The 14812-nt window shown below is 38.1% G+C and overlaps 1 protein-coding gene and 1 pseudogene across 1 annotated transcript in view; one reads left to right on the forward strand and one right to left on the reverse strand.

The window, feature by feature from the left end:
• Positions 1-14812, forward strand: part of FIG4 (FIG4 phosphoinositide 5-phosphatase) — a 169184-nt gene that overhangs the window by 28826 nt on the left and 125546 nt on the right. The window lies entirely within an intron of this gene.
• LOC123244617 lies at positions 3107-4159 on the reverse strand (annotated as a pseudogene).

Genomic DNA, 14812 nt, shown 5'->3' on the forward strand with positions numbered 1-14812 from the left:
TGAGTGTGAGGAAGGATAAAAGGGGATATTAGGAGATTATAAGGTGATTGGAGGAGGAATGAAGGTAAGGGAACATATATTGGAGATAAAGGAATTGGGGTATGTAGGAGAGGGCAGTTCAAACAGGTTTATTCCCAGAGACTTGAGACAAAGGATACATGGAGGAAACTAGGGCAGTAAGAAATGTTTAGGTTTGAGTTTCTCCAGTCTCTTGAGGGAGGAATCAAGAGGGCCCCTCCCTGCCAGTCAAACTGATGGCTGGAGGAAGTCTTGAGGTAGGTACTTCCTGTCAAGATGGATGCCCCCAGTTCTCTCAAGAAATAAAAGAAAAATGATTCCTTCCTCTTGAGCCCTTGTCTTAATTTTCGATACAATGATTCACCACAGGGTTTGAATAGGTAACAAGGGAATTTATTAATACCAGGGTCAGTCAGAAGGGGGGAGGAGTTCAGGGTTTTCTAACTGCTGATAGGGAGAGGGGTGATGGTGGGGGATGGGTCGTGGAGAGGTTTAGACTGAGAGAGCCTGGCTTTCCCAGTCAGGAAGATTTGACTGCCTTTTAAGTAAAGTATCAAATCTAGGGGTAATTTATTTGAGGATACTCTAATTATCTAAAGAAACTAAAACCCACAATGTTCAGTCACCAAGCCCTCCCTTCCACCCAGGACCCACAGGAAATTCAGGGGAAGGGAAGGATGGAGATGGGAGATCAGGAAGAGGTCCAGAGAAATGAGATAGGTCCAAATTTCCCCAAGACAAAATAAGCACAGGCCAAGGCTGAAGCAGTTAGGCCAAAGCCAACAGGTTAAGCCAAAGCAAAAGCCTCCAGCCACAGCGAAAGCCAGAAGGCAAAAGCCTCGTCAGTTGAAACTTCACCTCTATTTATAGCTTTAAGTTCTAACTGACTTTCTGAAGATTCTAAGATGTTTAACTGACTTTTTGTGACCGTTAGAAATTACAGAAGCAAAAAGTTTCTGTTAGCCACCTTGCATTACACACCTGCTCATATGTTTTTTTGGAAAATTTGCACCTTGCGCTTCTGCAAAGTGTATGTACTGTGTGAATGGAATCTGAAGTGTTAGATGCAGTGGGAATTCTGTTGGGTGTAAGTTTTGTTTTTCAAATGCATGTGTCCAACGCTGTTCCGATGCTCCTTTTCACAGTGTGGTTTGTTGTCCCATACACCAATTGTGTATTCGATCATGGATTTTTTTTGTAGTCCTTAGGTTTGCTGTCCTTGTGATGATCTACGAAGTCAGCAATGCCTCACTTGTGTTGTTTGATGTTACCCACGAGCTTGTCAACTTGCAGTGGAACTGATGTTCTGTTGTGTTGACTTGTGTCGTTTGATGTACCTGCGCTTGTCATCTTGCACTGGAACTGATGTTCTGTTGTGTTGACTTGTGTCATTTGATGTACCTGCGCTTGTCATCTTGCACTGGAACTGATGTTCTGGTGTGTTGACTTGTGTCAGGAACAAAGTTCAAATGTCTATGAAACGTGATTAATCTTTTCTTCTTTTTTTTGTTGTTGTTTAATAAAGATGATTACAGGTAACAAAAGTTCATGATAAAGTTTTTTGTGCTTTCATTTATTTGTCAATGTCAGTGTATAGGTCTTGGATACTTGCAAATCAAATGTTGTGTCTTCTTCTGCCATTGATTCTTTTCATTGTCATAATGGTTTATGGGTGATTCTTTTAAGATATAATTGGGATTGGGATAGTCACTTGGGTGTAAAATTTGGTGTAATATCTGATTGTTCACTGGTTCTTGGTCTAATTGTGGTTCTGATTCATGCTCTGATTGTTGTTCTAATTGCTGCTCTGGTTTTATGGTCTTATGTTTAGGCTGTGGACTTTCTGTGGATTTATTTGATTGATTGGTTGGTGCTAATTTATCTTTGTGCCGTATAATAACTGGGTCTTGTGGTTGTTTTGGGGGCATGTCTTTTGTTGGCTTGACATGAGTGACATGGAACCAAGGATCCCTTCTTTTAATTTTGACTGCATTAGGAGTAGTTAAAATTATTTGCGATGGTCCAAGCCACTTGGGTTTTAATACAGACTTCCTAGTGAAGTTTCTGATGTAAACATAATCTCCAGGTTGGAAGTTGTGTAGAGTAAAATCAAAGGGTACTCATTGATGTATCAAGTCCAATTTATGGAGTTGATTCAATCGTTGCTTGAGCAATTTAATATATTTATAGAGTTTGCATTTCATACCCAAGTGTGATAATTTGTGAATGCTTTCAGGTGACTTGCCATGGAAAGGTGGATGGCTATACAGCATTTCGAATGGGGATAAGTGTGTAATGCTGTTGGGTTGGCATCTTAGATGGAATAGTGCCAATGGTAATGCATCAGGCCATTTCATGTGGGATTCTGTACAGATTTTGGCTAAAAGAGTCTTCAAAGATCTGTTCACTCATTCATTTCGCCCGCTCGACTAGGGTCTATATATTGAGTGAAGATGTTGTTTGACTCCTAAGGTTTCATAAACTGTACCTAAAATCTTATTCGTGAAATGGGACCCAGAATCTGATGCAATGTGACGTGGGATAGAGAATCTGGGTATACATTCTCTCAGTAAGACTTTCAAATTCTATTTGGAGAAATACAAAAGGCTCACAAAGGGAGACAGGATGTGTGTGGGAGAGGCTACCCAACCCAGCCACCAATGGCAATATGTTGTCCTATGTCATCTTAAAACAACCCACCCAGAAAAAAATGCTCCCAGGCCCTAAAAACAGAGCAGGTCAGGCAAAGGTTTGCCTTTTAAAAAAATACAGGGAAGGAAGAAATGGATTCATCTGTCTGGGGCTCAAGTGTACAAGTCAACAGAGGCACCAAATGAGGAAGCCAAGAGCAAAACCCCTGGTTCCTGTGTTCTGAGGACAGCTCTATTTCACATATTTATATATAAATAGAGAGATGTATAAAAATATAAACTCTGAGGTGTAAGGGTAAGGATATGGGAAGGGGGTGTGAGTAACAGGCCTCAAGGAAGGCTAGAGAACTTAGGCAGACTTGTTCTCCTCTTATCCCTTTTCTTCACATTTCTCTTCCTTTTGTCACCTCTTTTGTTTCTTTTTTCCTTTCTGGCTCTCAGTCCTTCTCCTCTTCAATTTTGACTGTTGGCTTTCTTGAAGTTGAATGAATTCTTCTCTGACCACCTTTACCTTCCTTATCTGAGTCCTCACATGCAATTCTCTTTTCTGAAGAGTGTATTGAAATGCACTTATCAGGATCTTTCTCATCTTCATTGCCACTCTCCTTCAGGACTAGGCTGCGTCTGGACACCAGGGGCATTTGGCAATATCTGAAGATTCTCAATTAAGTCCTGTTTGATCTTCTCCAAGTACTTATTGGTATTCTGGTTTGTCATATTAAATGCACTGATACAAAGTTTGAAATCCAGTCCAAAGTAATCATTGTAGGGAAGTTCATTGGGGATCTCTGTGTCTAAGGCCACAACTGTCTCATATGTCCAGCTTCTGGCTACATTGTGAATGATGTGGCCACCCCCTCCTAGCATCAGCATGAGTAGATTGAAGCTCTTGATAGACTCCACACACTTGTCATGGTCTTCAATGGTAAGGTTGAAATAACCTAATAGGTCACCAAATAGGGAATCAGAACCACTCTGCAAACTGGTCTCCATCACCATGGGTTTGAAGACTTATTATCAATCCATCTTGAAGTGGGTAGTTGACAGTGTACTATTTGTTTTTGCCAGCTCCAATGTCCCATAGGTCCCCTGTACCTGGGAAGCACTCTTTGCACTTAGGAAAGGACACCATCATGACCCGATTGGTTATATAGAAAACTTCTTCCATATCATCGTAGTGGTGAATGTCAATGCCAATATAAGCATCCTCTGGTGGAACTTTAACAGTTCCAGGAAGGCCAACACAATATCATTGCTGTAACAGAAGCCAAAAGCTTTGGACTTCTTAACATGGTATTAGCCTCCAGTCCCATTCATAGCATTGTCTGTCTTCTGTTTATTAAGCTTTACACCGAACTTATTAAGCCATCAAACACTGGGTAGTCTTCGCTAACATTAAAACTCTGGATTTCTTGCTGTACTCTGACATGTTATCAGGATGGATAGTTAATGTCATTACTGTGATACTTGGTCATCTCATCTGTGAGCATTACAATTCTCTGGTTAAAAGGAACTACTAGTCAGTATCATAGCATAGCCCTTTCTCTGAAGTTTTATAAGGGTTAAATGGGATTATTTAAATGGTTTTGACCCTGCTTCATCAGGTAAGGGTAGCAGTAGAATGTTGAGGACCAGAAGGGGAGCAGTAAGCAAAGAGGCATCTTTGTGTGGATCTGAGCTATAGTGGTGAGTAGAGAGAGTGAATTCCTCCAGAACCCCTACATTCCTGTGAGAATTGGAGTATAGTCATGTGGTGGAGGTCCTTCTCTGCTAGTATTTAGATAGGATTGGGTGAACAGGTCAGCCTAAAGAACAAATTTTAGGAGTCCTTGTCAAAATGAAGTAGGCCATTAAGGAGATTTCCAGGTTAGCCTTTCTGGATGTGACCTGGATGAGTTCAAGTCACCTATCCCAGATGGACTATATCTTGAGGATTAAAAGATCTGGCAGATATATTTCTGGGAGAGTGTTAGCCTTTGAAAGTTCATAGAGAACATGTAAAGCACAGGATTGAAAAGCAACAAATATCTCAGTTTTCTAAAAAGGGAAGAGAATGGAACCTATGAGCCCTAGTTCTAATCAAATAGACTAATCAACCTAACTGATTTTTGAAAGAACTCTATAATGTACTATTAAAGAGATGGTTAGTAAACATCTAGAAAAAGAATTGGCAATCACAAAGAGCCAGAATGACTTTATCAAGAATAAGTTATACCAGGGTAACTTGTCCTGTGTGGAAAGGAAAGAGAAAGAAATGTTTTGAAATATAAGTGAGAGACCTGTCTGAGCCAAAATTCTAAACAGGCCTCAGAATGGCAATTTGAATCTGAAAACCCCCAAATCTTCAGATTCTTGCCTTTCTGGCTCTGCTAACTAAAATAAAGAAGTATATTGAAGTATATATGAGCCCTCAGTATACCTCAGTGAAGTAAGGCCAATGGCCTCACTCTCTGGGACCAGTGTGCAATCAGGTCTCCAAGACAATGTTATTAACAGGTAAAAAGGGATTTATTTATGATAAACAAAGAATTAAAGAAATGAGGATTAAGGAACAGGGTTTCCATAGCTCTAAGGAGTCTCACTAGCCTCCCCCCATTCTAAATTTCCCTCACGGGAAATTCTTCATTTTCTTGATGCTCCCTGAGTCCTTACCCTATCTTTGGCTAAGATCCCCAAACCTCACTGTCTACACCTGACTCTAATTAATCCTCCTGGTTGGTTTATATGATGGAATAATCTTTAGCTGGCCAAGGAATGAACTCCTGGTAACTGAGTTCAACCCAGCTGGCCAGGCACTGAGTTTGGTCTCAGGCCCAACACTGTCTCAAGATTAGGTCAGGATAGCTGTTTTAAGGATCTTCTTCAATTAAATCTTCTTAGTAAGGAAAGGTAATTCTTAGCAGGTAGGAACACTTCAACTCCATTGTAACTTTTATTGCCACAGGAACAAGAGAGATCAGATAACTTCTCTCTCCTCAGCTCCAGGGACAGGAACCAAGAGCCTCCACTCAGCTCCAGGGACAGGAAGTAAGAGCCCCTTCTGAGCATTTGGTGTCTACTTAGATTCTCTCTCTGGATTCCAGAATCCTCTGTTCTTAGTTCCTAGCATGTGGCCAGACCAACTTATTCAAAACCATGTCTTTCACTTATATTTCAAGCCATTTCTTTCTCTTTCCTTTCCACACCTGGTAAGATAAGAGATAAGCTTCAGGTATCATTTATTTGTTGACAAATTATTTTTGGTAAAAGGCCAGACAGTGTTTTAGGTTTTATGGGCCTAAAATTGAGATTGTTATGGAGGTACTTATATAATGAGAGAAAACAAATTTCCACAAATTTTTTTATCAACAAAATTAAAATAATAAAGATAATGATTGAACACTTTTTTTGGTAATACAGGTCTACTACTGAGAATAGAATTCTTTTTTAACAAATAACATTTAATTGGAATCCATAGTTAATTCAGAATTGATCACAAAATGTTTATCTGCTAATATTGACCTGTAATGAAATTTTATATATTTTATCTTAGAAAATGTCTTTTCATGCAGATAGCTACTGCCAAATACTGATATCAGTTCATGAACATACAATATTAATTGAGCATATTCATTGCTTAGAAGATTTTTATATAATTATATTAGATTCTTCTTTTGTTATTTGCCTTTTAGCACATCCTAACATAGTGATGGCAAACCGTCCTGCCCCCCCTCCAGCCTGAGTGCTGTGCCCCCTCAACCATGTGCCATACCCCTCCCCCACCCTTGAGTGCCAGGTATGCCCCACTCCCCCCCCTTACCCTACACGGGAGAGGGAGAAAACAGTCTCTTTGGGCTATTGGGTGGAGAGGTGGACAAAGTGAGGAATGTCATCAGCAAGTGTAGAGAGGGGAAGGGAAGTGACCTGAGTGCTCTGCTCCCTTTCAGCTCTGCCACCTGTGAGTTGCCCCCTCCTCCAATGTGCTCCCATTGGGCTAGTGGGCAGAGGGGTAGAGGATGTGAAAAAATGTCATCAGGCGTGGTGGAGAGGGGGAGGGCAGCAGTTCCACCTGAGTCCCTCCGCCTTTCTAGTAATGAACCCTGGGGAATGGCAGCCATGTACCCACAGAGAGCACTCCATGTGCCATTTTTTGCACCTGTGCCATAGGTTTGCCATCACTGTCTTAACATTTCATTTTAATCACTTCTAATTGAAGTTTAGGTAGAAATTCATTATTGCAGTTAAGTCAATTTTGAAATATGGAAATTGCTTTTTGCACTTGTATTGAAGTCTGAAAAATGCTACCAGACCTAAGGTTTGTGCTCAGAATATAGATCTGCTGCAAATTTGTCTAGGAATGGAAATTCTCTTTCTCTCTGTCTCTCTCTGTTTTTACTTTTGAGTACCCAGAAAGTGTATAAAGCACCTTGACATTACTTATGACTCAAATCACATTAGTTGTCATTGAATTGACTTTATCCCAGTACAAGTTTCACATATGATTTATTCATTTTTTTTTTGCCTTGTAATTTTAGGTCAGATTCACTCAGAAACACTGCCAAGTCTATAGCAAAAGCTAATTTTCAAGGTCATTCAGTGTTTGATAATAGTGGCTGAGGATGGTTCTCATTCAGAAAAAATGTCGATTAGCTCCAAGTTTAAAAAATTTATAATGAAAAATTTTCCCTATTGTTTTGACATGATAGATATAAACTGGTAATGAAGAGTAAAGTGTTCCAGTGCAGTGATACATATGACACTCAAATGCTCTTTAGTTATAATAGTATCACTGAGATTTGTAGTGTGCTCTGAGTAGCAATAGGAAGCTTCCACAAACACTCTCTATCACAACTGTTCAGCTCTCCTCTTCTAGTGTGAAAGCAGCTACAGACAATATGTAACCAAATGAGCATAGCTTTGTTTCAACAAAACTTTTAAAAATGTAAAAAACATTCTTAGTTTGTGGGCTGTACAAAAATAAGCAGTGAGTTAGATTTGACCCACTAAACGTGATTTGTTGGCCCCTGTTCTAGATTCTGAAAATGAATTTTATAATATCTTTCATTCTGTTCTTGTGGGAATAGAATAGTGATGTGCAAAATTAATAGTGTCAGTGAACTGAAATAGGCCATGAAACAACCAGACATAAAGATTTTTGTAGGCTGTATATAGACTCAGAAAGCCATATATTAATGCTACTTATGTTTTATTGTATTTTTATTTTGTTAAATATTTCCAAAGTACAATGTAATCTAACTTAGACCTCACTCAGAAGTATGGTGGGTGGCATATTTGACACTTCTGCACTAAATCAAAAATAGTGAAACAGATTCAGAAAATGTTGAATGTCCAAACCCTAGGAATCATTAGTGGTTTGATATCAGCTTGGAAAGGGGTCTCCATTGGAATGCTATGGGGATTTGTGTTTGGCTCTGTGCTGTTTAACATTTTAAAGAATGATTCGGGTAAATATGGCATACATGGCATGCCCATCAAATTTCAGTTGACCCAAAATTAATATACCATATTATAATCAGGATCTTAAAAGTCTAAAATATAGTAAATCAGAATAAAGATAAATGTAAATGCCATATATTTGGGATTAAAAATGAACTCTACAAATTAAGATGGGAGAGGCATAGCTAGATAGTAGTTTGCCTGAAAATGCTCTTAGTAGACTGCATGTAAGTCAACAGTGTGATATCAAATCCAATAAATTAACATGGGATTAGACTATATTAAAGAAGCCAGTGACTAGAGTGGTAGTGGTAGAGTGGTAATAGTCAGACCACATTTGGACTACTGTGTTCAGTCTTAGAAGGACACTGATAACCTGGAGAGTATTGTAGTACAGAGAGAGGGGGTCATGATAGTTTTTTCAAGCTTTGGCTGAGTTTTGTAATGAGTTAGGGGTTTGGAATCTTGAGGGAGAAGGTCAGTTGGTTTTGGGTTTCTTGTGGAGAGGGTTCAGACTAGCTGAGGGCTTTCTTACCTATCTGTAGAATTGAAATTTAGCCTGGCTTTGAAATATTTATTTAAGAAATTGTTATTTTAGATAAACCCTTTTTATCTTCCTTCCCTATTTTATTTCCTACCTTCCCTCCCTTACCTTACATGTCTGTGGAGTTAATAAGGAGAGTAATTAGAGAGGAGTTCAAATCTGTGAAGGGTTAATTATTATTTGACAGTATTAGATATAAAGAAACTAGTCAGTCATCATTTATTCCCTTTTTGTAAGCTGAGTTAAAGGCAGGCCCTTACTCAGACTCCATCTCTGCCTCCCTTCCCCCACCTGAGGTTCCTGAAACAACGGTTAGGGCTTCCTTTAATCCACTTTCCTGACAAATCATTCTTGAAGATAATAAATTCTTTTGAGTTCAGCAGCTGTTAGTTAAGTGTCAGTAATTAAAAGAGGGAAGAAGAGGAAAGAACCAACATACTCTGGGCTTGAAGGGAAGCTGGGGTATCCATCTTGAAGGAAGGTGTAACTTCAAAACAAGTCCCTTCCTGTGAAATTAACTAAAGCTTGTGGTTAATTTCAGTTTAGTCTATTTCCCTTCAGTGCTGTACTCCCTGTCTTCAGCTATATTATATCCTGAATCTCCCTGTTCCAGCCTACCTGTAACTTAGATTTCCTACTTAGCAAGTCCCTGACAACCTCCTTTAAAAATCCCCTTTTACCACACACCTTTCCTCAAATTATCCCAATTACAGTATCCAGAGGAAGTTGATAATAGTAAAGTACCATGTGAAGGCTATGTGACACACTTAAAATCGGGAAGACTTAGATTTGACTCTTGCTTTAGACACTCACTAGGTGTGGTATCCAAGGCCTCTCTTAACCTCAGTTTTTTCATCTGTAAAATGAATCTACCTTTCAAGACTATTTCAAAGTGTGGTGGTTGAGCTCTGAAATAATGAAGGAAATAAACATTTGAGTTTTTGAGCATGTTGAAGAAAAGCATGCCAGTTGTATAACAAATTGGAATTGGGCCTTCTCAGCTTGGCACTGCACCCCAAATATAGGAGGAGACAGATTTTTACACATTAAAAGAAAACAATTAACAGTATAAACCAAAAGACAAGACTAGGTAATCTGATTTATAACTGGAGGAAAGATTAGGGGCTTTCTAAATTGGAATGGGGAAAGTAAACAGGTGTAATTCCCTGAAATCAGAAAAAGAGGTGACCCCCTCCTTCCACCAACTGTCTGTATTTAATTTAAGGAATGAGGAAACAGTCACTGATTGACTAGTACAAGACCAGTTTTCAGATAAGACATATGGGTTGCTTGAGATCTATAATTGTGAGAAAACTCTTTGCATCAGTCTTTGGATCTGGTTGAGTTTCTGGTCAGTACAACATAGGCCCTTAGTTAAGGTCTCTAAGCCATAGGTAGAGGTGATCCAGCTTCTCAGCCATGCAGAGATAGGTTCAAATAATGCAATAAAGTTTTCTCACAATTTCCATAATTAAACAAAGTTTTCTCACAAGACAGCAATTAGACTAAGACCTGTAAGCGAATATAAAGGGAACCAAACTAGGTTTAGAATTGAGTCACAAGATGGATGGAGTCAGTTCACTTAATCACCACAGAAATTCAAATAAGATATATGTAAAGTGCTTTGCAAAACCACAAAGTAGTATATAAATGTTAGTTATTGCTATTATTAATATCAATAAGTTCATACCATATGAAAATTGTTTGAAATAACTTGGAATATTTAGCCTGGTGAAGAAAATTTTTAGGGGAGAGATATCTTACTTTGTGTTCGAAGGGTTAGCATGTGGAAGGGAGCTCATACTAGACCTGCATGACCCCAGGGTGCAGAACTGAGCAATGAGTAGAAGTTTCAGAGAAGAAAATAGAGTCTGAATGTAAGGAAACAGTTACTAATAGTTCTAGATGCTTCTCCTGGGGAGGTAGGGGACCCCCTTCTTTGGAGGATTCCTACCAAAAAGTCCTGGGGTGTTTTGTAGAGGGGAATTGTGTTCAGGTAGAGGTAGTAGGTAGCATATGAGGTCATATCTAACTGAGATCCTATAGATCTTAAGAAATGCAATTTTCTAAAGATTAGAGGGAATATTAACTGACAATATATTATAACTCTCAGTAAACTGTTAGGATCAGGGATAAGGCAAATGATAATTTCTTTGGGTGCATGAAGAACTAGACTTTCTTAACAACATGGGATGATGATGGATTGGTGGGCTATGAATACCAAAGCTGCCAAGTCTTTTACTGTCTACCAAGAGAAGTTTCATGGTGCAGTGGAGGTATCACATATTCTTGGAGTGAAAAGATCTGGCTTTAGCAAGAACTTTGTAACCTTAGAGTTAATTGTTCTGTGCCTCAGTTTCTTCATATATAAATGTGGAGTATTTTTTACCTGCCTCCCTCATAAGGTTGATGTGAGGAAAGCATTTAAAAATTAAAAAAAAGTAAATTTTAAAGAGTTTGTCATATGTTATCCTCTACACAGAAACATGAAAGGCAAAGAAATATCAAAAAGCATCCTTTAATCACAGTGTAAACTCAGTTTTTGTTATTTCTATTTCCTTTACCCTCTTCACAAATATCCCCTCTCACACACACAGCTTCTATAGGAATTTTTAGTAATACATATTACATATGTAATACGATCTATTTGCAATGATGTATCAATATACCCACTTTTGCTCAGAAGTTTTTACAAACTTAAGGACTTGCTAAAGAAAAGGAAAGGATTAGATTTAAATTCCTGTTAACTTTACCTCTGTTTTATATGTGGTTTTGCGTGAGTGAGATGCTCAAATGATTTCATTTCACTTCTGCTCCTGAATTTTGTAATGTAAATAACAGAACGAGAAAAGGTTAGGGGTGGCTTAGAAATACACCTTTAATCAAGGCAGCTATCTTTATTTTATTGTGGTTTCCTGATCATTATATAGAATGTGTTTATCCTTAACCTGAGCTTATGATTTAAAAAATGCACAATAATCAAGTATATAGGACTTTTGTAAAGTCTGCAATTATATTAGTCATTTCGTAGAAAAATAGTGACTGTGGGAATTTGACTCACATTTACATTACTAAATGACTCCAACCCTCTTTTCTCTTCAGTCCACTTAGCTCTCCATTTTTGGAGGAGACTGAGTACAGCCATGATTTTCTCATATTTTTCTGTTAGCTTGAATATCTTTAAAGGGCTACTCTTCTCTTGTACAGAGGACAATATTAAAGAAAAGAATTAGCAAAATGAGAAAAACTTGTATCAAGACTATCCCATATTTCAATTTTAATGTTAATTGTCTTTAGCATTGAAAAAAATTAATTATTGTTACTTGTTCATCCTTTTATCATAGAGTGAGAGGAATAAAATGATTTGACCCTCTTTTTATGTCTTTATTTTCACTTAAGCCTAAAATTAAGGGACATTTAAAAAATACATGTCCTTTCATGATTTGTTGGGGTGAAAGTTACAGACTATCCTTCCAATAATTTCTTAGACTGTCCTAAGATATGAGATCAGGACCAATGCCTTAGATAACTGTGGACTATTTTTTAGCCATCCAAGGTGAGATGTAGAAAGTGGTAGTAAGTTTGAGGTCAGTCAGGCCTCTAAGAGATATGATTATTAGAATTTACTGAAGTAGTTTTTCACTGCTTCAACACCTTCTACCATGTTGTTTGTGGGAGAATAGATCCATATCACTCACCACCATAATAGGATTATTCATTTGGGAGTTCTAGTTAATTTGTACTTACCTATGACTATATCTAGCTCACTCTCCCCTATTCTCTGTGATTCAGTGTTGCCATCTGCTTGGGCAAAAACCTCCTTCCTTTACAACCATTCCTTGCTCTCTATATGACATCCATCTCTATAGTACTCTTTCTCTAGTTTCCATTCTTCTCTGTTCTCTCCTTCCATTGTTAACAACCTTTCCTTTAACCTAGAGTTCTTCCTCTTAGATTTTTTGGTATTGTAACTATGGAAACCAGACCATCTTGAAAATACTTTATCTGTGACCTTTACTCCTCTTCCTATTATTTTATATAGTTCTATCTAATTTGGTTTGTTTTATTAGGATTTTTACTTAGGGATTCATAATTTTTTTACAGGAACTGATGAATAGCTATATAAAGGCTTGGACATCTTAAAGCTTAGTGTAAAAAATTATGAGAAGTGTAATATTTCTGCTATGCAAAATGGAGAGCAGGATGATTGACACTTAGCAGTTTAGAATTTGGAACCACCAAGCTTGCCATGAGCCAGCAAGGGACAGAAAGTTGCCAGCAGAACATATAAAGCTGAATTTTGAACAAGAAACTCTCTCAATTTGGAGAAGGTGCTGGTGGAAGGTTGGTTGGGATCTTGGGTAGGCCAAATCAATCCAGGATACCTGCATTCAATTCTATTCACTACCACATCCTCAACTGCTGTGTGAAGCCATATTATATATCCTACTCAATTGATTATCAAGGAAGAAGCAACATCAATTCCACAAAGCAATCTGGTTCAGGCCAAGGAGCCTGGCCTGGCCAGGTTGCAACTGAGGAGACAAACCTCTCCAGCTGGTAATCTCAGACTTGAAATAACACCTGATCATCAGTAGTTTTAGCTAAGCTTTCCTTACACCTCTTTCCTTCAGCCTTGTTTCCCCTTTCCCTAAGTCTGTTGTATTAAAATTTAAACTTACTTAGGTGGATGTCATCATTGCCCTAAGGATCATTAATCACATCCTTGGGTATCTGAGGGAAGAGGGATCGCTCAAACTAAAGCTAAGCTGTAGTCACTAGCGTTATCCATCAGCTTTGAAGCCAGGATAAGCAATCAAAGAAGCGGTGTGATCTTATTTGATCACTTATTCCTGGGACTCTGTTATGTTGGAGCTGGGTGTTTAGTTTAGTTACAAATATTCCTATGGGGTCTTGGTGTTCACTACCACTACCTGGTGTTCATTGATTCCCACTCTCACTCAGCTCCAGGTCCTCATATCATCAGAGGACCTTGGACCATCTCATCATCAGTATAACAGTCCCATATCAGTAACATAACAGAAGTTGTAGTCTGTTGTTTAACCTGAGATATTTTGCTTCTTTCATTTTACTAACATGATGATGACTGCTATTAATAACTGGCATTTGTATATTGCTTTACATGTTTTATTTAAACCTCACAACACTAAGGGTCATTTTACTTGAGATATAGTAAGTACTTAATAAAATGCTTTTTCACTGATTAGCTAATTCCTTTGTTCATTCTACATATAAAGTGAGGCTCAGAGATTAAGTGATTTGCCCATGGTCACTGAGGTATTAGGAGCAGTGGTGAGATTTGAACTCTGGTGTCTCCTGGCTCCAAGTCCATTATTCAAAAATTAAATTGTACTGTTTTAAATATAAAAAATAGACTTTACAACTATGTGGGACATCATCCAATCATATTCTGGTGACAATTATTTACCATATTTACTAGTGTACATGTCTTGATCTTTCTCCATAAGACAGCTGAGAACTCTTGAGGAGGTCAGTGTCTGGCTCATAGTCTTCCTCTTCCTTCTTAACCCTTAAATTGGGGGAATGCTTCAAGATACATGTTGATACTCTGTCTCAGTTTCTCAGTTTCCACGTCTGATCTTATTGTCATCCACAATATCTATTTCAATTGATCATTTCTATGATCAAGGATTTTGAAATTTCTTTATCATCTGATCATAACCACCTCTCAATCTATTTTTCTCTATACCCAGTTTCCCCCTAAATCTATTCCTTTTCTTCACCATGATTTACAGTTCTTTCATTCCCTCAGTATTCTCCTAGGCCACTATCACTGTTCTGACTTCCCTTTCCTCTGTTCCCAACCATGACCAGTTAAAATTTTCTAGTTCAACAGTCCTTTTCTCTTAAATTTTACTTCTCTACTTTTTGTCCTAAGTCCATTAAGTCATTGGCAGCATTCTTCATTCCCCTTCTCTCCCAACTTACTGTTGAATGATGGTAGAGAAAGTCATGCAACTATGCTGATGAGATACACCATGAAGTTATGATATCTAACTTTGTCTAGGCCCTCATGCATAAAGACAATCTTTTTATTTCTCTCTAGTTCAATCCTTATTTTGCTTTCCACAGAAATTATTTCATACCTTATTTTTTTTCTTGAATCAACCTCACCTTCTGT

The sequence above is a fragment of the Gracilinanus agilis genome, chromosome 4 (genome assembly GCF_016433145.1).
Source record: "Gracilinanus agilis isolate LMUSP501 chromosome 4, AgileGrace, whole genome shotgun sequence".
NCBI classification, from domain to species: Eukaryota; Metazoa; Chordata; class Mammalia; order Didelphimorphia; family Didelphidae; genus Gracilinanus; species Gracilinanus agilis.